A 26,146-nucleotide genomic window follows, 5' to 3' on the forward strand; every position below is an offset into this window, starting at 1 on the left:
AATGAAGTGTCTGCTAATTTGTGTGCATAATATGCTCAAATTGAATAATTGCTATAAGATTTTCTCCAGGCGCTATTCTTACTCTAGCTGGGGTTATTAAGTCCACGCAGACGAAGTCGCGGGCAAAAGCTAGTAAGAGAATAAATGATTGGTAACGTAGCAACTTGTATCTTTGTACAGTCGCCATCAGATATATCGGAGCGGCCGACGTGCTCAAAAATATCTGAACACGCACTCTAGCGCCTTGACAATAGAGGCGTGTTCAGATATTTGTGAGGGCCTTGGCCGCTCCGATATATCTGATGGCGACTGTAAATAGCATCATTCGTAGACGTTTCTGTTGAATACAAAATTAATTTAGCTCTTATTTCCGGGAGCTGTTTAAGGCGGTTCCCTGAGCCAGAAGGCGAAAAATCTCCTTATATGATCATGTTTTTCTAAGAGGCGTTGATATTTATAGACGTGGAAACAATATATTTAGTCCTTGACTATATTATCTTTAACAACATAGCTTCCGATACACGAATTATGAGACTTCGCTCGATATATTTAGTTCCCAATGTAACCTCTAACTCGGACTTTTAATCCTACTTTACTCGGTTATTTATTATGTGATACTATAAACAAAAAAAAAGAAAAAACAATCTTAACTTAAATAGTAATTTCATAGCTTTCGAATTTTGATATTGTAAGGTAACGTTTTTAAAATAAATAAAAATCGACAAAATTCGAACAAAATTGACACTTGGCGCGTATGATCTGTCCCGTTCTTTCTTGCGAAATGTGACAGAGACAGCGGCAAACCGATGGAACGGCCTTAAGAAGCGTAACATTTTTACGGTAGATGTCACTAGGGCCGCTAAGGCTCATATTATATGGGGGAAATATTCGCTGTATTAGGTAAGGTCTCGGTAGCTCAGATGGCAGGCAGTGGCCTAGCAAATCCAGTGGAATCCCACCCAAGACAGTGAAATATTTAAGTGGGTCCCACACAAAAAACGTAATTTTTTGCCGTTTTTAAGGTTCCGTACCTCAAAAGGATAAAACGGAACCCTTATAGGATCACTCGTGCGTCTGTCTGTCTGTCCGTATGTCACAGCCTATTTTCTCCGAAACTACTGGACCAATTAAGTTGAAATTTTGTATACATATGTAAGTTTGTGACCTAACGACGGACATGTAACGTAAACAAATGAATTTTAAACACGGGGGCCACTTTTGGGGGGTAAATGAGAAAATTAAAAAATAAAGTTTTTCAAACTATATCGTGTTACATATCAAATTAAAGAGCTCATTATTAGTTTAGAAGTTATTCAAGAAAATAGGCAAAAAATGACCATTCCCCCCTTTATATCCGAAACTACTGGGTCAAAAATTTTGAAAAAAATACACAAAATAGATCTTTACCTATAGATCACAGGAAAACCTATTAGAAATGTGCAGTCAAGCGTGAGTCGGACTTAATTACTTAGTTTTTGATCCAACCCCTACGGGTTTTTTAAAGACATTTCACTCACGTTTCACATAAAAAATACATTGTTTAAACTGTGTAATGTACGGAACCCTTGGAACGCGAGTCCGACTCGCACTTGGCCGTTTTTTTTGCGTAATAGTACGGAACCCTTTATGCGCGAGTCCGACTCGCACTTGGCCGGTTTTTTGGGATATTAACTCTCAACAATAAAAAAACTATAAACAAGCTGAAGATAGAAACGTGTTAGGGATTACACTTTTCCAACGATATAAATTATAAACCTATATGTGACGTTTTCAACTAAAAGGTACCACATTGTCGCTTGTTGATAAGGTTGATTTCTAATTGAAGCTATATGGAAATAGCGCCTTACTGACAAGCGACAATAAGTACCCTTATGGTTGAAAATGGCACATATTTAGAACCATAGAAGCTAAAGAGTTTGCTCCAGTTAAAATAATATTTTCTGGAACATGAGAGTTTTTTTCACTTTTATCCTGGTTGGGAGCAAACTTGCATTTAAAAAATCGCCGAGTGGAGGAAAACGCGGGTGCATTTATATTGTAACTAGCTTTTTCCCGCGACTTCGTCTGCGTGGACTTAGTAACAGTAGCTAAAGTAAGTATAGCGCCTGGAAAAATTCTCATAGCAATTATTCAATTTGAGCATATTATGCACACAAATTAGCAGGCACTTCATTAATTATCTCAATTCCATCCCGCTTTTTACTTTCTTAAGGGATGATTTTCGGGATAAAAACTATCCTACGTCCTTCTCAGGGACTCGACCTATCTCTATGCCAAATTTCATCTAAATCGATTCAGCGGTTTAAGCGTGAAGAGGGAACACACAGACAGACAGACAGACTTTCGCATTTTTAATATTAGTATGGATAGTATGGATAAAGCTTGAAATTTTACATTTCTAAGCGTAAAAAAGGATGCTTATACTACATTATTTGAGCCCTTGAGGTCGATTCGAGTTTAAAAAAATATTAATTAAAGTTTACGTAGTACCACTGTATATATCTTGTATGTAAATAAATGTTTATTGTTATTAAAGTTTTAATCTCGTCGTGATACAATCTTCTACCTAGATACAGTCGCCATCAGATATATCGGAGCGGCCAAGGCCCTCACAAATATCTGAACACGGGCTCTATTGTCAAGGCGCTAGAGTGCGTGTTCAGATATTATACACCTCGGCCGCTCCGATATATCTGATGGCGACTGTACTACAACTATAAACTCCAAACGCATTGCTATTTCTGAAAACGTATATGCAACTTTAAACTGTTGAAAAGCTATAGATAGATAGATAGATAATAGTTTATTCATCAACACATGGTAATAGCAAAGATAGATATAACTCCGTAATAGATGGATACAGTCTAAGGAAAAAACGTGCCTCGAAAATCAAGAAAATTTGATTCTCCTTCAGAGGGCGCTACTAGTTTTGGCCTACAGTCGTATAGATAGCGTTGACGGTTTCGTTAGTTATTTAACAATTTTAACGCATATCAGTGAAAGAACATGGGTCAAAATCATAAAAATAATTAATGCAAATAATAAAAATCATTTATCTATATTTAAATACATTCTATCGTATTTTTATAAATCTTCATTTTTAGTTTTAAAGTGTGTCGACAGATGGCAGTGAATTTACTGTGGTTACAAAATTTACTATGACAGTACCGCTCTAGTATAAGTTACAATAGACACATTTAAAATATACATCATGTACACCATATCTGTACTACTAACAAGTGCGACTAGTCAGGAAATTATTGGACTAAGGTGCATGCATGACATAATGCTAAATTATTATAAGAGCCCTTAAAGTTGCGTATTGCAGAAAGTTTTCTACTCATAATTTCAGAATTTCCCAATAAAATAAACCTTCAAAGTATCCACAAAGCCCAGTTTCAAGCTTACTGAAGCGGGATAAACACAACCACACAGTTTGCAACTAAAATTCGCTTTTTGGTATGAGCTCGCTTGCACTACTTTAATATCAGAACAAGTTCTACAAGTTATAAAAAGTCGTAACTACCCTCAATTCCCGGTTAAATTATTCTGTTTATTATGTGCGAAATAAAGTTTAATTTTGTTTAACCGGGAAGCTACGAATCCCTTAAGAGCTGGTTTCATTTATATAACGCGTTCTAGTTTTTCTAGCTTGATTAAATATCTATGGAAGGTCAAATGCTATGACGTAATTTATTTAAACTTCTTTGCACAATACATGAAGAGTACAAATGGCGGACTTAATGCCAGAAGGCATTCTCTACGTAATGTGGTTTAGAAACTTGCGATAGAGCCTTTTGCAGAGCCTTTGTGGTGCCGAAAAAGACTTTGATTAAAAATTATTAATAATAAAAAAACGGACAAGTGCGAGTCGGACTCGCCCACCGAGGGTTCCGTACTTTTTAGTATTTGTTGTTCATCATCATCATATCAGCCCTTTATCGCCCACTGCTGAGCATAGGCCTCTCTTCCATATATGCCTATCCATATATTTCTCTTTCATATATGTATTTGTTGTTATAGCGGCAAAAGAAATACATCATCTGTGAAAATTTCAACTGTCTAGCTATCACGGTTCATGAGACAGCCTGGTGACAGACAGACAGATGGACAGACGGACGGACAGCGGAGTCTTAGTAATAGAGTCCCGTTTTTACCCTTTGGGTACGGAACCGTAAAAAGGTAAAATAATGAAATTTAATCGCGTTAGACCAATTGCCTTTGACTTAATTTGAGTCTTTCGCATTTATACTTAATATATTAGTATAGATTACCCAAATCTACTTTTGCATAAGATCTAATCGTATAATCTATCAGTGAACTTACTATCCACTTTTATTGACTCATTCTAGTCCTTATCTCTTTGCAGTAAAGTTCAAGAATGTTCAGTAAATATTTCGAACATTATTGCATTCGTCCGTCCCTGGCGGGTTTCGTTCAACGAGTGTGTTTTCCATAACACAATCAGCATAAAAACGATACTACTCGTAAAACCTCTGAGGATAGGGTTGGTACTACTTAGTTTAGAAAATAATAAAGTGAATATTTTAATTCATCAGTAGCTCAAGTTGTGGGCGTGTCAGAGCCAGTCAGATGTAGGAATGTGAGCTGTGATGAATAAATAACAAAGATAGATATAACTCCGTAATAGATGTATACAGTCTAAGGAAAGAACGTGCCTCGAAAATCATGAAAATTTGATTCTCGTTCAGAGGGCGCTACTAGTTTTGGCCTACAGTCGTATAGATGGCGTTGACGGTTTCGTTTGTTATTTAACAATTTTAACGCATATCAGTGAAAGAACATGGGTCAAAATCATAAAAATAATTAATGCAAATAAAAAAATCATTTATCTATATTTAAATACATTCTATCGTATTTTTATAAATCTTCATTTTTAGTTTTAAAGTGTGTCGACAGATGGCAGTGAATTTACTGGGGTTACAAAATTTACTATGACAGTACCGCTCTAGTATAAGTTACTCTATGATAAATAATAAATAAATAAGTAAATAAATATTATTACACAAATTGACCTAGTCCCACAGATAGCTTAATAAGGCTTGCGTTGTGGCCGTCCAAAATCATTTAATAAATAAAATTATGTGTAAGTTATTACCTAAAAAACACCTTACATATTTAGATGGAATAATGATTAAAATAGTTCATAACAACCCACATTAAGAGTGCTCTATAGTTTTTATTGAAGATTTTATTAAATATTTTGCCGAATTTTTAATAATTACTTTGTAATGAATTTTGTGATCCTATTTTGTAATGAACTTTGTGATATTTTGTTATCACATTTTGTAATTTCTCTTTTTACCGTAGTTAAATTGAAGAATGTTAGGTTAAGTCCCCTGACTTGCTCCATACAAAAATACCGGTATTATTACGTTCTTTTCGTTCTTTTGTTTATAATTTCATTTTTAATGGGACGTTTTAATAATGCAAAATTGTTTCCTAAATACATGATTCAGTCCTACGTAATGAGCATAAAAAAATTCAAAATATTGGGCTATTTCGGGGTTTTAAAAAAATACCGGTTCCGAGCCCTGGGTTAAGTATTAGAAATAGTCAATATTCAGACACAATTGTAATATTGTTAATGAATAAATGAATAATAATAATATCCCCCAAATAAAATAAAATGAAAGCAAATATTTGTATGGGAATGCGATTAATAAATTCGAATCAACATTTAGAACGACACATTTCCAGTCTCTGGCAATACCAAAAAATATCTGGAGTTAATCACCTTTCCAGTTTAATATTTGTCAAAATTTTAGGTCTATCAGAGAGCAAATCGCTTGTTTTTTTTTTTTTTTTTTTTTTTTTTTTTTTTTTTTTTTTTTTTTTTTTTTTTTTATTATTATAAACTGATCGGCGATTGGCCCTAGTCACACCAGATGGAAAGTGAAGACAGGGCCTAATATGGAGCTCACCGGTTCAGTAACAGCCTATTCACTCTTGTTTTAAAGAGACCGAGGTCATATTGATCAGTATTACATATAAAATAAAATTATTTAAAATTATTTTTATATAATTATCACACCACACACACACACACATACACAGTCCACATGCACACACACCACACACAGTCTATCAAAAGTAACTTTTTTAAATATGTTAAGTTTAATTTAATTTTAAGTTTAGTGTTAATTTTATTTTTTTTAATATTAATAATATTATATTCTATGGATCTAATATGTAATCCGAAATAAAAGCTTTTTAATTTTAATTTAATTTAATTATTCGTCAGAACCAGGTTTTAATTATTTACTCTATGTAAAAATCAAACCATAATTTAATTTTTTGTACCTACATAGTGTTATATATTTTGTTTCATTGTGTTTAACCTGTCTTATGTACAGTTAAAATGTTTACATACATATACGTGTATACCTACCCATACATTATTTAAAAGCGAAATTTTCCATTGAAGTTTGTAGATAGAAGTCGTCCAGATTTTGTCCGTCTAAAAGTGGATTGGTCTGCCTATGAAGTTGCGGTCAAAAACTAGTAGTCATTTATAATGTATATAAAATAACACAAAATAAGCTTAGCATTAAAACTTTCCATTTCCAGGGAAAAGTAATATCAAAAGTGAGTCAGGAGACAAAAATAAGCAACGAAACTTGACGTTCCAAATTTTCCGATTGACCGATTTCATTTCTGGCCAATGAAAGTTGATTGATTGGTTGTTTATTTTGTTATTTTTAGAGAAAATAAATCTATCGTATATTTGATGCCGGTCTAAATCAGTTCATATAAATGCGCATAGCATTATGTATTTGGTCACGGTGGGATTATTGCAATTTATTTTCGGCAGGTGAAACGTGGAGTAGAATAGAATTGTGTTTTGCGAAGAATGAAATACGAACAGATGAAGCGCAGTTCAGTAGAAATGGCAAATAATGTAGTCAAATCAAGAAAAGTCTGCAGAGATTTTGACAGCAAACTTAAATGAAATTATGACTTATAAAATAACACTGGAACTGGGTGTGCTGTCAAAATCTCTGCAGACTTAGGGGCCCACTGACTATCAGTCCGCCGGACGATATCGGCCTGTCAGTTAGAACAAAAATTTGACAGTTCCGAACAAATGACAGGCCGATATCGTCCGGCGGACTGATAGTCAGTGGGCCCCTGACTAAACAAATATGACAGATTTTGTAAGCATTGGACATATAACATTTTCACGAAGGTTGTTTCCACCGAAATATTAATATTAATAATAACATTTTAACTAGAAATTGATATAAATGAATGATTTAAGCATATAAACAATTCATAACAATAAAATCATGGTTGTCCTAAAAAAAATAGAGATCACGAATCACGAAGTAACAAATAATAAAATAACGGTAAATTACTAGACTTATATTGACCGGGATATAGACCGTGATTACCTTTTGTATTATTTGTGAGCTCCCGATATTTCGACGCAGTTACATGCATCATGTTCACGGGTGACTGAAGATAGCGGGTGGGTGTTAAAGTTGTGTAGACAGCGCTCTGTCTACCCTCATTCTTGCGCGTCGGCTGCGTTCACTTTCAACGTTACCAACGGTCGCATTCACACTTGTTGGTCCGGTCGCGTTCACACTCGTTGGTCTGTCCAAACACACTACACTCACGGTCTATATCCCGGTCAATATAAGTCTAGTGAAACTAACCGTGAATCATTCAAAACTCTAACGGTGAATTAGTTTGTTACATTATTTGCAATTTCTATTGAATTCCACTATAAGTTTAGCACACAAACAAATACAATAGGTATAAATTCTAAAATGAGAAACCTTCAACTAATTCGGTTGAGCATTTTACAGTGCGACATAAAATAGAACTAAAAAAATTCCAATACTAAATGTAGGAAGTGGCGCCCTCAATAATTTTCTACAATTTCTTGTCGGACTATATCTTTGGATATGATTCGTGGTGTTCAGTTAACCTTTTCGACGCCGTGCCAAACACAAAAGCTGTCACTCGGACGCCACGTCACAGAAGTGTCAAAACAGCGATTGAACTTTATGCACATGCACGTAGGTCTTGCCAAAGATAGATATAACTCCGTAATAGATGGATACAGTCTAAGGAAAAAACGTGCCTCGAAAATCAAGAAAATTTGATTCTCGTTCAGAGGGCGCTACTAGTTTTGGCCTACAGTCGTATAGATGGCGTTGACGGTTTCGTTTGTTACTTAACAATTTTAACGCATATCAGTGAAAGAACATGGGTCAAAATCATAAAAATAATTAATGCAAATAAAAAAAAATCTTTTTATCTATATTTAAATATATTCTATCGTATTTTTATAAATCTTCATTTTTAGTTTTAAAGTGTGTCGACGGATGGCAGTGAATTTACTGGGGTTACAAAATTTACTATGACAGTACCGCTCTAGTATAAGTTACTCTATGGTCTTGCTCTGTGATCTGTGACCGATTAATCCGACTTTGGCGTTGGGCCTGCGGTGCCGATATATCCGTCATTGGCATTCAAAAGGTTAATAAATAGGCAGATGCTCTTGCAACACTAATCAGTGTCATGCTATCATGGCTGCCGGCTATGTTACGGGGGCACTGTATGGAGCAAAATTAATTGTTTTATTTACATACAAACAATATAATCCCTATGAACATCACATGATTCAACAGTTTTTATTATAAATAGTTTTGAACTTTTGAGTCAAGCTAAGATATAACCGCGATAAGAAAAAAATTGGTATCGCATTGACTTATTATGATTTGACAATAAGTACTGGTTTATTTTCAACGTTTTTCTAGTTTTCTGGGTTTGTGCCATTGTAAAAGTATTTCAGTAATAGTCTTCGTAATTAACTCGCAGAGTATCTCGGCTAAAAATTTAAAAGTTCCCTGTATATGTGTCGACTACAATACAGTTACACTCACGTGTCGCTAATTGGATTTTAAGAGAGGTTGTATTACGCAAGTTACATTGTTATTAATTAGGGCAAGGGTTTTATGGAATTAAATCATGAATAAATAGGTTAAAACATTAAGGGATCCACTGACTATCAGTCCGCCGGACGATATCGGCCTGTCAGTTGTTCGGAACTGTCAAATTTTTGTTTTAACTGACAGGCCGATATCGTCCGGCGGACTGATAGTCAGTGGGCCGCTTTATAGTTATTTCAAAGTTACGATTGATTACTTAATAGTGTTGCGACACAATATACACGGTGGCTAAAAAGTAAGTGCATTCCCGTTGCCAGGGAGGTTTTGTGATTAAACTGGGCAACTTTTACTATGGGACCAACCCCGAAATCGCGAAAAAAAATTGGCTGTTTTATACGTTTTGGCTGGTCCATTATCTATGGGAGCGTAAATTTTTCTTTTGCGATTTCATGCTTGGTCCCATAGTAAAAGTTGCTCAGTATAATCCCAAAACCTCCATGGCAACGGGAATGCACTTATTTTTTAGCCACCCTGTATATAAAATTATATCTCAACAGTGACAACCCTAGCTCGGGCTGTATTCAATAAGGCGCGCAACAACTGACGTCCTCAGCGATCCGCTTCGTCTTCAAAATGCACTACTTTTATTGAAACCGTCCGACTAGACTCGCTGCCCCAATATTACATGGTTCTATGTTACATTTTCAAGATAGTTGAAATTCGACTTAATGTCATTATGATAAAGTTCAAATTTCAGTTCGATAAAAGTGAAACATAGAACCCTGTAATATTGGGGCAGCATAGTGAAAACCCTAGTTTATAACACCAAACAATACTACACCTTACACGTACCACCTAAGTCTCAAAATCAGATAACCTTAATCCAAAATTCTCGTTTGATTAATTTTATCACAAGATTTTATGAAATTGAGTTCTAAGTCATTAATGTTAAGTGTGTTTTCGCTTGGCGCGCATTTAAATGAGAATTCGTCCAATATTTGATGGAACCGATTATGTAGTTATGAAACTGTTTGACAAAATGTGACGTTTTCAACCAAAAGGTACACCACATAGTCGATAAGGTTGATTTCAAATGAAAGCTATATAGAAATAGCGCCTTTTGACAACTGACAATAACTACAATAAGTACCCTTTTGGTTGAGAATGGCACAAATATAGAACAGACGTCGTTGACCTGTCTGGCCCGGTCGCCGAAAAGTTCCTGAAAGTTCCAATTGCTTATTGAGTCGTATCAGAAGAGCTGTCACCTTGACAAAGTGGCCAATTCAAATATGGACGGTATAGAAAGGACGACAATCTCTTATGGCAGAACTGTTGCAAATGTGACCAGTGTAAATAATAGTTCATAATCTCTCCGGTGGCGCTCGGTAGGCTCTGGGGTATGACGTAAACCATAGAGGTATAATAATATAGAGATGAAATGAGGGAAGGGCAGAACCAGACCAAATTACGTAGGTTGTTTTTCATCATTTGACTCTCCTACGTTAATCAGCTTTGGAATAATATTTGGTCAAAAAGTTTTCTATAAGTTATTATTAACTTAGGCCGAGTTTCTGGAATAGGCTATAACTGTTAGGACTTCTCTATACAATAAAGGTGACGTTCGAATGGCAACTGTGTTTTTATATAAGATGTAATGTTTTGAAAAGATGTGCCCCGCGAAGTTTGTTGCCGGTCCCCTATTGGGATAACATCCTCCAATTGAGGGGGGGTTTAAATCTTCTCGAGGTGTAGAGCTAGAGCCGGCGTAACTTTATTTGACGTTTATAAGCGCATTGTACATAGACCTAGCATTACATAGATGCGGCCTACCGCGTGCGCCCGTAAGGGATAGACATAGATGACGTCATAAACGTGGGGATACCATATTGGTAAAAATTACCCCAATATTTGATATCACGTTGGGGCGGTTACCCTGGAGGCAAAGTTGGACGGTATTAAAATTGTTGAATAAAATGTCAATGGGCCGTTCTTTTTAGGCGTATTAACAATGAAATACCTCCTATAATTCGCGCAGGTGGTACAAAACTAAACATGTTTAGTAAATAAAACGTAAAAATGTATTATGAGTTTTAATTTTATGAAATCACAAATCACAATCACATGATTCACACCAATTAATGTACACCACATTTAATCTTCACAACATTTGTTTATTTTATTTTTTGGAATTAGAAATACGAAAAAACTTTGAGGTCAAAATTACCCATAAAATTATGATACTTTCATCTGGTATCCCTAACATGATTGTTATGCAGCTAAATTAAGAAGAAGATTAAACACGGCTGACCTCAGACTCGTCCGAGTAGCTGACATATTACCACAAACAACCTACGTAATTTGGGCGGATAATTTTACAAATAATGTTTTGTTAATTTGCGTAAATAATTGTGATATTTTTATTGAAATCGTTTGATTCTACATTGATTTGAGTGTAACGTAATTTTACGATGTTATTCTCACATATTGCGTTAAGAGGAAGGTGTAAAATACCGTACTTACGTGTGAAAGGTTATGTTCTCATATTTTTGCTCAGAGCGGCTATTACAGCCGATTACAGAACAATTCACCATTATTTTATCAATTCAAAACGCTAACCATCACTATATTTTATAAGAGAAAGCACAATTTCATAGAAAACAACATAAATTAAACAAGCAACGAACAAGCATGACATGTCACGTACTTATTTGTTTGCCACAATTTCGGTTGTGGCAGCGGTGGAAAAGTGCAACTATGACAAAGACAAAAAGTAATATATTGCTCTCTGTCACTACTACTGAAAGATACATAAGGCTATCCCGTTCGGTCATTTCACCCCACCCATCATGACCGATCCATGTTATACTAGATTCATGGCATTGTAATATGCCTACTCGAATAATAAATTATAATAATAGAGTTCATTGTTGCCGCCGCTGTACTTATTAATTTTATTGATAAAATAACCGTCACTCATGTTGGCAAGGAAACTGACAGATACAGCGTCGGCAACAACGACGCCTCAACAGTAATGCAGCTGCAGTTAATAAGATAAAATAGTTTATTATTCAAGTAGGCATATTACAATTCGCTTATGAACGTCAAATAAAGTTACGCCGGCTGTAACCCCACCTCTGCATCGAGAAGGTAATTCCCCCTCAATTGGAGGAGGGTATGCGAACGACGCCTCAACAGTAATGTAGACGTCGTACAGCAATATTGCAGCGCGACATTACTGCCGACTGCATTAACTACTGTCGCAAATCCAACTAGGGACAAATCAAATTATTATTATTATGATATATTTTTAATTAGTTTTTTTAGTAATCACACTAATATATTTAACCACCATCACCATCCATCCTCACCATCACCATCACCACTACCACCATTACCATTTCTCTCGCTATACCGTAATCCAGTAAAGGATTCGTATAGGAGGTGCAAGCACACACTGCTCGCCCTTAGAGTTCGTCAAAGGCGCCTACCGTCTGTCTTTGAAAACAGAGAATTTGGGACGGGTACCGCCGTGGCCGGGTGGTCTAGTGGTCATGACGTTAGCCGCGTAAACTGAAGACGCAGGTTCGATTCCCGCCTTGTCCACCGGTGGACTTGGTCACATTTTCTTTAGTGTATGATATCTAATTCAGTTTACTGTCGCAAATGTCAGGGATGCTGTTCCATTTCTTGACATTTGCGGCATCAATGAAGTAGCAGTATTGTCGCACTGCACTACGGCTGCAGTAATGTTGGTGTCTGAACACGAACGGTACCTTTAGGTTGTTTTATTAGGTATAGTGTTTCGTAAGTTTGGAGTGAAGTCTATGAATGTCATATGATTTGAATTGAATTGAATTGAAATAGCCTTTATTCCTGACTCAGTTCCTGGGGCCCTATTCGAGATGCACAACTGTCAGTTTCGGCTTCAACATCAGTTCAACAGTGGAATGAATCATTTGTTCATCAACTGTGGAAAGTATCATTTGGTACAACCAAAACTAATTCATTGAAAAAATTATGCAACAAAAATCAACTTTGTTTTCTTACTACTATACGGTTTAAAATGGCTCTGAACTCTGCGTGGTTCCGTTTGGTTTCGTTGTCACCTAACTGTGGATTGCTAATGTCAAATTTACCTATTCGACAACACACGATTTCTTCAATTCAACTGAAGTTCAACACGAAACGTCACTTAACGCATGTCGAATACCGCTCCAGTTTTTACAATATAGTTTTTAATATTAGTATATGTATCTATATTTTATTTATTTATGCTCTTTTTTTTCTGCTTCTTTGTCAGGCTGTCTTTGACATAGGCCTCCTCCAGGCGGCGCCACTCATCGCGGTTTTTTGAGAGTCTTCTCCAGTCTTCAGGAAAGTCATCTTCCCATCTTTTGTATGGTTTACATTGGGGTCTTTTCTTTCCTCTTGGGTACCATTCCGTGACATCTTTTGTCCATTTGTCTTTTTGTGAGCGCATCATGTGCCCTGTCCATTTCCATTTGAGCGTTCTGATTCTCTGGGAAACATCTTCTTGTTTGGTTGTTTTCCTAATATCTGTGAGTCTGCATCGGTCTCTTAGTTTTATTCCCAGCATACTCCTAATGTCATATGATACTGTTCCATAAATAAGTTACAGTTTTCTTGTTTGATGTAGGAGTACATGTACCCCAACTATTATTGCCACCCTCCAAATTAGCTATGATAAGAAACGCGGCCCTTATTGTCGATGTGTGTGTATCACTACATAGTATAAGACAAAGTCGCTTCCTGCTGTCTGTCTGTCCCTATGTATGCTTAGCTCTTTAAAACTACGCAACGGATTTTGATGCGGTTTTCTTTAATAGATAGAGTGATTCAAGAGGAAGGGGGTATCTGTTTAATACATCAGCATTGTACCCATACGAAGCCGGGGCGGGTCGCTAGTAATGAATAAAGTGCTTGGTTTTCTAAATATAGAAATTGGCGATAAATTATTTAGGAAACAGCTAAACGAAATGTTATTAGGAACATGTTATTATTCAATGGATGAATCGATGAAAGTCTGGATAATGAAAAATGATTGTTTATTAATCTTATGATAACTATTAATAATTTATTGTTAGTATGACTATGATTTATGATTATTAATGATTATGTAAATATATTTAATGCATGAATTTGTTTTACCTTGTTATTATTTATTTCTTTTGACATTTAATTTTATTTATTTCTCGAAAGTAAAACTAGGTATGGTTTAAAAACCCTATATTGTACACCCTAGTAGGGTATCATGTACCTACATTGACCAAATGTAAGACCAAAATGTACAAGTGAACATGATAATATTTATTTATTTATTTAAAGGATGACCCAAAAATACATTGACAAAGAATTTACGATTATTTCTTCTGACATATATATTTCTTAAAATAGCATTAAAACTTAAAACCACAGTCATTTAACTCATCTCTCTCGCTATCCCGGATTCATCTGAGTTTGATTCGGATAGTGGGTAAACCAGGGATCGGAGACCGGTATTTTATGTATGGGAACGAAAACGGTATTATTTCGTTCTTTGTTAATTATTTCATTTATAATTGGGCGATCTTATAATACGAAGTCATAACCTAAAAACACAACTGAGTCCTACATTTCGAGTATAAATTAGTTCGAGAAATACAGCTTTTTCGAAGTTTTTGCAAAAAACCGGTTCCGATTCCTGGTAAGAACTGATTCTGGTCTGAACTGTTCTACCCTAGAGAGGGGCCAGAAGGCGCCATAATCCCTTAATAAATTGCATATACACCCATGTCTCTGTGACCTAGGTGGCCGAGCCGTTTTAGGCATCTGCCGCGATTGCAGAGGACGCTGATTTGATTCCAGCCCTGGGCACGGGAGGTCTTGGTCACTTTTTCTCTCGTATATGACATTACTTTTAGTTTATAATTTATAACATACAAAATTAACAAAAAAAAATGTTATTATTAACACCACTTGCGATTTCGACTCATACTTGGCCGGTTTTTTTACTAGTCCATACTCCTATACAATTATTTTCTTTCCAATTCACAATAACTAAGGCATTATCCAGATCACAAATAAACAGCTCAGTTCAATCGCCAAGAATAATAGTTTCGATTCGAAACATATAGCACAATCGGAATAGGACAAACTGCGAAATCTCATGGACAGTGATGTTTGGTATATAATAATATGTTATTAAAATGTCCCTTTTTCATGTCCACACCATTTGACATTTGGGGACCTCGAGGAACCGCAGCCATCTTGGAAAATGTGTGTCTTCCTGAAAAAAATCGCAATTTGCTTTAAATTTACGTATTCTATGGAAATATGGTGTAAGGCAACATTAAAGCTTTTTAAATTCCACATAAACAAGGTATACAACACCATGAACCTATTTTCGTTTCGCCATACTTACACAGTATTGAGACTAAAGCCAGATATTCCGAGAAAAAAAGAAAGAACAAAAATGTCGTATAATTTTAAAGATGTCGTTTGATTTGATCGCCGGAGTCCCCGAAGCTCAAATAAGACATGCAAACAGGGATCCCAGGGATTGAAGGTGTCAAATTTAATTACTGCCACTATCTAAGCCCCATTTAAACTCCTAAGTCCTGCGGTACCAAATTCTGTACATAATAAAAGTCGCCCTTCAGTCCCAGCATTAAGTAAACTACTATAGTAATAAACACCGATACATATTTCGGTACAAAATGTTTAGATGCCTCCCGCTTTCAAATTTGAAAGTATCAATCTCGCGCGGAGTATTCTGACAGTCCATAGAGTTGTAAATAGTTTGTTCAGGACTGACAGCAAATAATATTTATTATGTGCAAAAAATGAACAAGAGGCCTCTAGGACTATGACGTTTAAAAAAAGCTGGGACTTAGGAGGCTATGACCTAAAATCTGTGTTTGCTGTCACATTATTTAGTCCTAGAAATTTCTCCCTCATTCATTTTACTAAATTTGTATTGCTTTGTGCTGTTGTTCCTATCAGTTATCTACTGATGTATTTTTTATTGAAATCTGGTTTAGGCACTAGAAGGAAAAATATGATTTCACATTTAGCATTCTCTCAAGTCGGCTGTTTCGATTTTTCTATAATAAAACAAGTAAGTTTAAACAGGTTGTGAACGTCAAGAGGAATCTATCGATACGTCATTTATAGAAATCCGCACAGTATCCTGGGCTTCAGTGTGTAGAGAATCTTTAGTAATGAAATCCATTACCCTGCTTTCTGCTTGTCGCAGTCGAGTAAGATGTTGATCATGGGGTAGATCATTTACAAATGTATGGATATAAGTGGAATTCCTATTCATCCAAGTTTCATATCAAGAGAATGTCCCCTGGAAACGTATAAGCGCTCAATCTGGATTCAGCAAGTATTTTCTACAAGAAGATTTAATTTCTCCGCAAACGTATGTAGGACTTTTTGTGTAGAATTTAATAAGCTTTAATGTTGCCTTACACCATATGTCCATAGAATACGTAAATTCAGAGTATAAAGCAATTTTTTCCTGGAGGGCACACATTTTTCAAGATGGCTGCGGTTCCTCGAAGTCCCCTAATATCAAATTGTGTGGACATGAAAAAGGGACCTTTAATTAATATATATACCAAATTTCATCACTGTTCAAGAAATTTCGCAGTTTATCCTATTCCTATTCCGATTATGCTAATACGTGAAACTTTTCATTCGTAGAAATAGCTCAAACGGCTCTTACAAAACAACAATCATGATCAAAGATATCAAAACGCACCTGGGATGTTGTTAAAATCACATATCGAGCTTTCTACTCCAGCGAGTTTGTATCTAGATACGTCTTATGCCTCTACACGATGGCCCAGCGCTGGACCAGCGAGATGGCCATGCGATGGTTGAGAGCACGCACTATGGAATGGGCCACCTGTACCTATAGATGCGTACGCACCATCGCTGGCACACTACCTTTGTTGTGCGGACGAAAAACCAACACTGACGATCCCAACGCCATCCCGCCACGCCATAAGCCATCCGAAACCGCTACCACAGATCATTCACTACCCTCTCTACACGCTGGCCCATCTTGGCCACTACGATGTCCCATCGTGTAGAGGAGCCATTAAGTGAATGGGAATAAGCCCAATTGAAAGCAATTTTACCATCCAATTTATATGGTTCAAATCCATGTAACAGCTCACGGAGATATAACGTTTTGTTATTTCCAAATAGTTTTATCTAATTGTGGGCGGTTGATCATTTTACATCGTCCAAAAGTGTTACTTATATAATTTGAACTAATAGTCCATTAGGACATTGTCCTAATTGGTAACTGTGATGAAAGCGATGTAAATAAATCAACGAAACAGCGCAACGTGTACCGAATAAATGAGGTAACATAATAAAATACCTATACAACACAAAATAAGTCATCCTAAATAAGAATCCTCATTATCCCTGTATCAAATAATTAAGTCGATCCATACCTCGTTAGCCTTGTTAAGGACCCTGATCAAAGAACTTCCTTAATGATTCGACCTGAATTTCGCCAATTGGTTGACTGGAATAAGGTGTTATGGCACCCGACAAGGCGTATAAAACTAAATAATGTATATTAATAACTTATTTCCGTTTACTAACTGCCTTTGAAAGTATTTTTTTTATTACTTAGCTTCAAGTTTAAAGTGTGAATGGCATTTATTTTCAAATAAATAATGTGTATTTATTGCTTATTTTCGTTTAACTAATTGCGTTTGAAAATAAATATTATTTTATTACTTCGCTTCAAGTTTTAAATGCAAGAACGGCATAAAGTTTTTTGAAGCTGGCAATTTGTTTCTTGCAACGCATAAATTGTGGAATTATGGCTATGTTTTTTTTTATTGATGGTCTACAAACTGCGTAATACTCGTAGCTCACGTAATATTAACATACGCTGGTGCAATCCGGCGCACTACAGAAAAGATAGCTCGAACTTAGCTTGATAAGTGTATCAAGCCATGTTCGAGCAATCTGTCTCATTTAGGTGCATTTTGGCTACTTTAATCTTGAGCAAGAATTTAAATCTTTTCATACCGCCTAAAGTAGAATTCTGCATTTTTAGTCTTCTAAGCATGTCTAAAAAAAAAACTATAATTATATCAAAATCCCCATTTGTTTAGGTGCTGGCCTACCATGGCTCCGCCATTTTTTTTCCAAACTGACAACAAAAAAGAACTATGTAATTTTCGAATCTGCTCACAAAATTTCAAAAGAATCGGTTGGCAAAGAGAACATCCGGGACATATAAAAGCATTTTTGCCCAAACGTAGACCATCCCTAACGTCAGTCAAAAATAGTTCTATCACCTAGAGATGTTAAACCCCCCAAACCTTTACTAATACCAAAAGCCTATAAACGCATTAGTCTTGACAGCCGTCGAGCCCCATCAGCCATGTTGGATTTATTATATTTCTTCGACAGGCTTTTACGAGCCGTCGGTCAAACGTAAGGATAATAAATTACCGTTACAATACAAACATGCTCGGGAATATAGGTCTTAAGCGGGTAATAATAAAACTCAGAATCGCCGATTGCTTGGCAACAATGACGAAATGTAGGTAGTAAGCGAATCTTCAGGTACTTAACGAATTTGTGGCAGGCAGAAAATAGTATTTTATACAATCGTGATATAATGGAAAGCTTTTCCAGCCAGTGATGGTGTGTACGCAATACGCATCTATACGTGGCCCATTCCATTGTGCATGTTCTCAACCATCGCATGGCCATCTCACTGCACGCTGGTCCAGCGCTGGGCCATCGTGTAGAGGAGCCATAAAGCCAGGCGACAAATTTAATGTCCCGCGAGACCACGAGACCAGACCTGTCACCAGCAACGTCGGGTGAAGTCTCAAGACAACGTTGTTGAACTTCATTCGAGATATCTAAGAACGCGAGACATGTGTTGCTAGTGTGTGTCATATGTAAGTCGTGCAATGTCGCCAGATATGTCAGGTGAATTTTCGCGAACTGACATGTTGCCGAGACGTGTTGCGGAACATTTTGTCCCCTAGTGTATTCTTAGCGTAACCCTCAACGCTGTTTACAAACATGTATTAAAGAGGTTGCAGGACGCATAGACAACACAGAACCTCAGGGCGGACACGCTATACATCAAAAATCACTTGCGTTTCTATGTGTGAACGGCACGTCTGTACACACGCGTCATGCGTCATAGTGTGAGTAAGTTGCTTAAAAATAGTACTGAGAGTACGCCAGAAGTCCGCCAGATTTCTGTCGCAAGGCGAGGTAATTAGTTGGGGCGGGGCGGTGCGTGGCCGTTCTGTATGATAAAGATAAAGATAAAAGATATATATTATATATATATTACGATCAACAACACAAGTACGAACATGTACAGATAACAAAAGCAAGAAAATACTATTACTTATTCTGTGACAGAACCAAATGACGTAAAAGATTCGTAATAGAAAATATTAGCTAGAAAGATATCGGGTATCAACCTCGCCCAGCAAACAAGTGGACACTCAAACAACCCGTTACTAATATGTGCTCAGTCAATCGGTTTCTAGTGATGTGACAATTGTCGAAATCGAAAACTGGTATCTTGTTAAACTGGTGTCTGTTTAGTATTTGTAAAAACTTGTCTTTTTTATAGTGACCCAGACCCAGACCATTTCTAAAAGTTCGCTGATTATTATTATAGGTTAGTAAATCATTATTGCAATACAAATTTTACATAAGGGTTTCTGGCACGCTCGGTTCTCCATACAAACGTAGTTCCTCTCTCATTTTAAAACGACTAGCTAGATTGCTCTGAAACTTTGTACTTACAATAGGATAAGGTATATCTATGTCTGTAATTAGTTTATGTATCTTTAGATACCATAGTTAAAAAAACACAGCGCATTTAAGTTTTTTTATACAAAACTTGTTTTTGCTCTATTTTGTTTGTTTTATAAACTGGAGCTATATAAACTAAGTTTAGACCTAGATATACACCATGTCATTGTATGTGCAAAGTTTCATTACAATATGTAATATTTGTATGTATGTATGTATTTAATATGTATTACGACTAACCAATATGATTTAACTAAGTTTACGTACGACGTACGGCTGTGACTGCTATGAGATATCACACAAATTACACAATCATACAGATACACACAACGTATACTCTGTTTCTATTAAGTAACGTAAAATGGGGTGAGTAGGAGCAAAACTGACATTCAAACCTCGATAACATTTTATTTTTACATATGCAAACCAAAGATAGATATAACTCCGTAATAGATGGATACAGTCTCTCCCCCCCGCCGCCGCTACGGGTCGGACGCCCGAGAGATCGCTCCGCAGCTTTTAATCATAAAATATATAAAATGTCGCTTACAAATATCGAAAGTGATGTGCAAAAAGTGCTTCAACATGTGTCTAAACTAGTGGATAAAGTAAACCAGTTGGAAATCGTTATTAGCGAGCAAAATGTGAAAATTTCTCAGCTTAGTCACGAGCTAACAACAAAAATGGACGGTAATCAATCTACCCCCAAGTCTCAGCCTAAAAAGCCAACGATCACTCCGGCACTAGCGCACCCGCGTCCCCTGCGGCAAGCGCGCGTCAACGCAACTGCAGCGCTAACTCGTGCGGCACAGAGTCGAAAGTCGACTACTCCGGCGACGGCGCTTACGCCCCCGACACCGGTTGCAGATGCAACCGACGCAAACTCACCTGCAAACACTAAGAACGAGATACCTACTGTACCTGGGTTAAATAACATAAATGTATCCCTAATGAATCCTGAAATTCAGCACAAAACAAACCCTGAACCGGCCGTAAAATTCTCACAAGCATCGCCCATCATTTCTGATTTATTAGAAAATATTGACGGCACGCAAACATGGCAAGAAGTACGGCCACGAAAGAAAAACCGAAAAGTCGACCGCAGATCCGTTATCAAAGGAACCGGATCGGTTGATTCTGAATTGCAATCAATGGAGCGAGTAAGACGCATTCATGCATGTTTTTTTTAAGACTACACCCGACGTCTTACTGAGATATATGAACAAGAAAAATAAATGCGACGACTACAAAGTGGAACAGCTTACACTAAAGCATAATTACTACGCCTCGTTTTCAATAACCCTACCTAACGACAAGTACGACTATTTTATGGACCCAAGTAGCTGGCCGGCAGGAGTCGAAGTCAGTGAGTGGTTTCGTGGCGGCGCCCGGCGCGGCAGACCTGCGCCCGGCAGTGCCACCATCAGCCCGAGGGCCTAAACACAAGGATACCGCCTTAGCACCCGTAACGCAGCGGAGCAGTAACGACACGACTATAACAATAATGCATCAAAACATCAACCGACTTGAGAACAAAACCTATAAACTTGAATGCGAGTTACAATTATATAATGAAATTGACATATTATGCCTGTCAGAGCACTGGCTCCAGGCTGATCAAATATCTTCTGTGAACATCTTAGACTACAGCCTGCGAGCCCACTTCTGCAGACCTAACCGTAAAGGAGGAGGTGCTTGCATCTACGTTAAGTCAAACATGATTACTATGGAGCGACAAGAGGTCAACAACCTATCAGTTGAAATGAACTTTGAAGTGTGTGCGATAGAATGCATCGGCCTGGACCTGGTAGTGGTGTGTATCTACAGACCTCCGAGCGGTGATGTACCCTTGTTTCTATCTAAATTAAATCAACTACTTAGCATGCATATATTTAAAACATCTAAAGTTGTACTAATTGGAGATATAAACATTGACTCTCTTACAAAATGCAATAATACAAAAAACCTTACATACCTCCTAAAACAGTTTGGATTTAGACAAATTAATGAAAAACCAACAAGAATAACTGACACTAGTCAAACCTGTATTGATCATATGTATTCAAATTTAAATAAATCACAAATAATAAATGTTTCATGTGTAAATAGGCATTTATCAGACCACCTATGCCTTGTTATGTCTGTTAAAATTGATAAAAATATTGTAACAAATAAATGTGTAGAAAAGAGACAATTTTGTAATAAAAATTTCGGTAATTTTAAATTAAGTCTTAATTTTCATGACTGGGGTGCACTTTTGTGTAAAAGTTCTTGCCCTAGTAAACTTCTTGAATTAGTATTAAATGTAATTAAACACTACTTCAATGTACATTTTCCTCATAGAAAATGCGTTGTAAAAAACCATAAAAATGTATGGGTTAGTGATGATATATATAGATTACGTCAGAAAATTCATTCCTATAAGCTAAAACTTTCACACAACTCGAATAACGAACAGTTTTCTAACTTATTGCAACTTGAAGCGACTTACTCGAGTGCACTAAAAAGTACACGAAGTAATTATCTAAACGAAAAAATATCTAAGAGTACTAATAATATGAGCCGAAATATATGGAGAATAATTTCTTCTGAAACTTGTAAGAATAATAAGCGAGGAAACGGCGCGCTAGACGTGCTGGTGAGCCGGTCGGAGGGCGCGAGTGACGCCGCGCGCGCCGCCGCGGCCGCCGAGCGGCTCAACCAGCACTATGTGTCGGCGACTCACGGTCACGGCGGAGTCAAACCATGCATTAGTGATGCACTTGCATATCTTGAGCATTACCTGCCCCCGGCACCGTTAAAATTTAACTTTGAATTATTCACCCTACAAGAAATGATAAAGTCTGTTAAGGAAATTAAACTTAAAGAATCAAAGGATGTGAATGATATGTCAACCCACATATTGGGATACCTACCTCCAATTTTAGTGTCCCTATTATTAAAGTTATTTAATGATTGCGTTCTTACGGGAAAATTTCCAGATGCACTTAAAATTATAAAAGTGCAACCGGTATATAAAGGAAAAGGCGAAATGCATCTTCCAAAATCTTATCGTCCAATATCGTTGATTCCTATAGTGTCAAAAATCTTTGAGCGCCTACTTAGTGCCAGAATTCTAAAACACCTAGTCTCCAATAATGTTATAAATGAGCATCAATATGCGTATCGAACGGGCCGCTCGACTGTGAGTGCGGCGCGCGACGTCGTGGCGCGCGTGCTGGAGCACCTGGAGGGCGGGCGGCAGGTCGCGGCTATATTCTGCGATCTCTCGCGCGCCTTCGAGATGGTCAACCACGCACTGCTTCTGGCGAAGATGTCTCGATACGGTATCGAAGGCGAATTTCACAAATTAATTAAATCATTTTTAAGCAATCGTAAGCAGTGTACCTACGTTTTAAATGCAAAGTCTAAGCTGGAAACCATGGCTGATGCTGCTGTCCCCCAAGGTTCGACAATGGGAAATTACCTGTTTCTTTTGCTCGTCAATGATATCACATCGGCATGTATCGGCCCAGAGTATGTTATGTTCGCGGACGATACATGCATCATAGTTAATGCAGAAAATTTCTTAGACTTAAAATTCAAACTGGGAGAAGTTATGAAACTAATATCTCGCTGGTTCACAGTCAATGGTATGTGTCTAAACGTAGATAAAACGAATATAATTCACTTTCAGCTGCGCAAAACTAACAACACAAAGCTCGACATAAGTTTGAACGATGTACTAGTGCCGCAAGTCGATAGCGTAAAATACTTAGGATTTGTAATTGATGAGGGGCTAACGTGGGCGTCACATATAGATGAAACTTGTAACAAGCTGTCTTCAGCGTCCTATGCATTATCTAGGCTGGCTCCCAGTCTGTCTATAGATAATATAAAGAAAGCATACTATGGATATTTTCATTCCATTCTAACCTACGGTATCGATTTGTGGTGTACCGCAGCCGATCGCGACAAGATCTTTAAAATTCAAAAACGTGCCATCCGGGTTATTGCTAGAAAACCTGCTGATTACCCGGCACAAGAATTATTTAAAAAACTCAAAATCTTAACTTTGCATAGCATTTACATCCTTGAGGCTTGCAAGTACGTCAGACTGAATCTAAGCTCATACATGAGCAGCGCGCAGCGTGTTGGCTGCGCCGCGCGCCGCCGCCCGCACCTGCTGCTCGCGCCGCGCGCGCGCCTGGCCAAGACGCGCAAGTCGCTCGCCGTATTTGGCGTTAAAATCTATAATGCTCTTCCGGCAGATATAAAAAATTCACCAAGTGATGCAATCTTTCTTAGAAAACTTAAACAATATCTCCTAAGCATGGCCTTTTATAGCACTGATGATTTTTTCAAATCGTAAAGTAGATATCATCACTAATCCAAACGAATTACAAGTAATTAATTATAGATATAAATATATAATAATTAAATGAATGTAAATATATAATAATGAAATTAATGTAAATTTATAATATTAATATAAATATGTAACAATAATTAGTTAGTACCTACCCAAAATGTGTTATGTAAATTATTGACTTGTAAAATGACTGCCTTTTACCAATAAAACATCTGAATCTGAATCTGAACAGTCTAAGGAAAAAACGTGCCTCGAAAATCAAGAAAATTTGATTCTCGATCGATTGTCGCTACTACCTTTGGCCTACTCTCGTATAGAGGGCGTTGACGGTTTCGTTTGTTATTTAACAATTTTAACGCATATCAGTAAAAAATATGGGTCAAAATAATAAAAATAATTAATGCAAATAAAAAAAAATCATTTATCCATATTTAAATATATTTTATCGTATTTTTATAAATCTTCATTTTTAGTTTTAAAGTGTGTCGATAGATGGCAGTGAATTTACTGTGCTTATACTATACTTATTTAAGTTTTCATACAAAGGTGATTTTGGAAGATAGTTGGATCGTTTTTTTTTATTATGAGTATTACTATATCTCCATTTTAAATTGGAATACATTATTTTTGTAGCAGTAGCCTTAAAATGACATCTCACCCCCCTTTCATACCTTCTCTCCCCATTCATAACCCAACTCTCCCCGCGAACCCTACTCACCCCATTTTATGGTATTAAAAATACATGAACTAACTGACAAAAACGTTCCAATTTCTATTGAAAAACTCGAACCAATACCAATTGAGTCTGAACAAAAAATAGTTTCTATTGCTTTTCCATTGAAATATGTTTTAAAAGTTGTTTATTTTGTTTCAGCTGCACGTGAATCGTGAACACGAGATGCCAGCACCAGAGGTAATTGGTTTTTAATTACCTGTACAAACAACTCTCTTTCCTTTAAAATCAATGTGCAAAATTGCAATTTACCTTCTAGAGTGCAAGATAATTTTATTACAATTTTTTTTTTACCTCACGTTGGCTAGAAGGGTAGACTTTTATTGGACATACCATTTTGTGTGGACTATTTTTTTAAACTAAAACCTAAGTCTAAAAATAAATATAATTTCAAAATATTTATCAGTACGGTTTTTACTCACTATTATTTAGTCGCTGAGGATGGATTCCCAAAGAATCCGAAACATGTCGCCAAAAGCGACTAAAAATAATAGTGAGTAAAAACCGTACTGATAAATATTTTGAAATATGTCTCACGATAGTTTAAGTGCGATAAATATAATTTACCTAAAATTAAAATCTAAATCAAGAATCAATAAAGCTAAACAAAATAAATATGGTAGCATTTCCCCGCTGTATCGCATTACTACTCGTAATGTTGTAGCAATGAAGCTGCCAGCTCTGATCACCGGTAACTTTAGATTTGATTTGTATTGGTTTACAGCTATTTCCTCGCATTGGTGTTATGTAGTGAAACGTTATATTAAACGTGGCAGCAACGTGGAAGCGTAGCGTGGCTTTCTTGACACGTGGCAAACCAAAGACAAGCGGGCATCTGGCTCGTTGTTACCCAGAACGTGCAAGTTGTAGAACGAGCTACCTTCTGAGGTGTTTCCCTTGCGCTATGACAGGGGGTTCTTCAAGAAACAGGTATTTAGGGTTCTCAAAGATGGGCAACGCATAAGTCCTCTGATGTTGCGTATGTCCATGGGCGGCGATGAATGCTTCCCATCAGGCGGCTCGTCGGCTCGTTTGCGTCCTATTACATAAAAAAAAATATTTACTTCGAGTGACTGGATACCCATTTTGTGAACAATTTGCTGCTCTTGTAGTGATACTCCGAAATCTTTTCTTTGCTCGAGTATCAATATTAGCACGAGGGGTAAACAGCAATTTTGCTCCCTTGTTAAACAATACTAGTTTATTATTATTATTTATTTATTCTCAAAAACATGTCCGGCTCACAGCGGAGGCCGAACGCTAGGACATGGAAAGAACATTTCATACGCAAGACAAGTAAAACACAAT

General features: G+C 36.8%; 1 protein-coding gene across 1 annotated transcript in view; it reads left to right on the forward strand.

The window, feature by feature from the left end:
• The window catches only part of LOC134741952 (somatostatin receptor type 2), a 161,658-nt gene that overhangs the window by 113,625 nt on the left and 21,887 nt on the right, over nt 1–26,146 (forward strand). Inside the window, exon 5 of the mRNA XM_063674847.1 lies at nt 24,980–25,018. The gene's annotated coding sequence lies outside the window, so the exon portion shown is untranslated. The remainder of the gene's footprint in view (nt 1–24,979; nt 25,019–26,146) is intronic.

Source organism: Cydia strobilella, chromosome 6 (assembly GCF_947568885.1).
Source record: "Cydia strobilella chromosome 6, ilCydStro3.1, whole genome shotgun sequence".
Classification (NCBI taxonomy): Eukaryota; Metazoa; Arthropoda; class Insecta; order Lepidoptera; family Tortricidae; genus Cydia; species Cydia strobilella.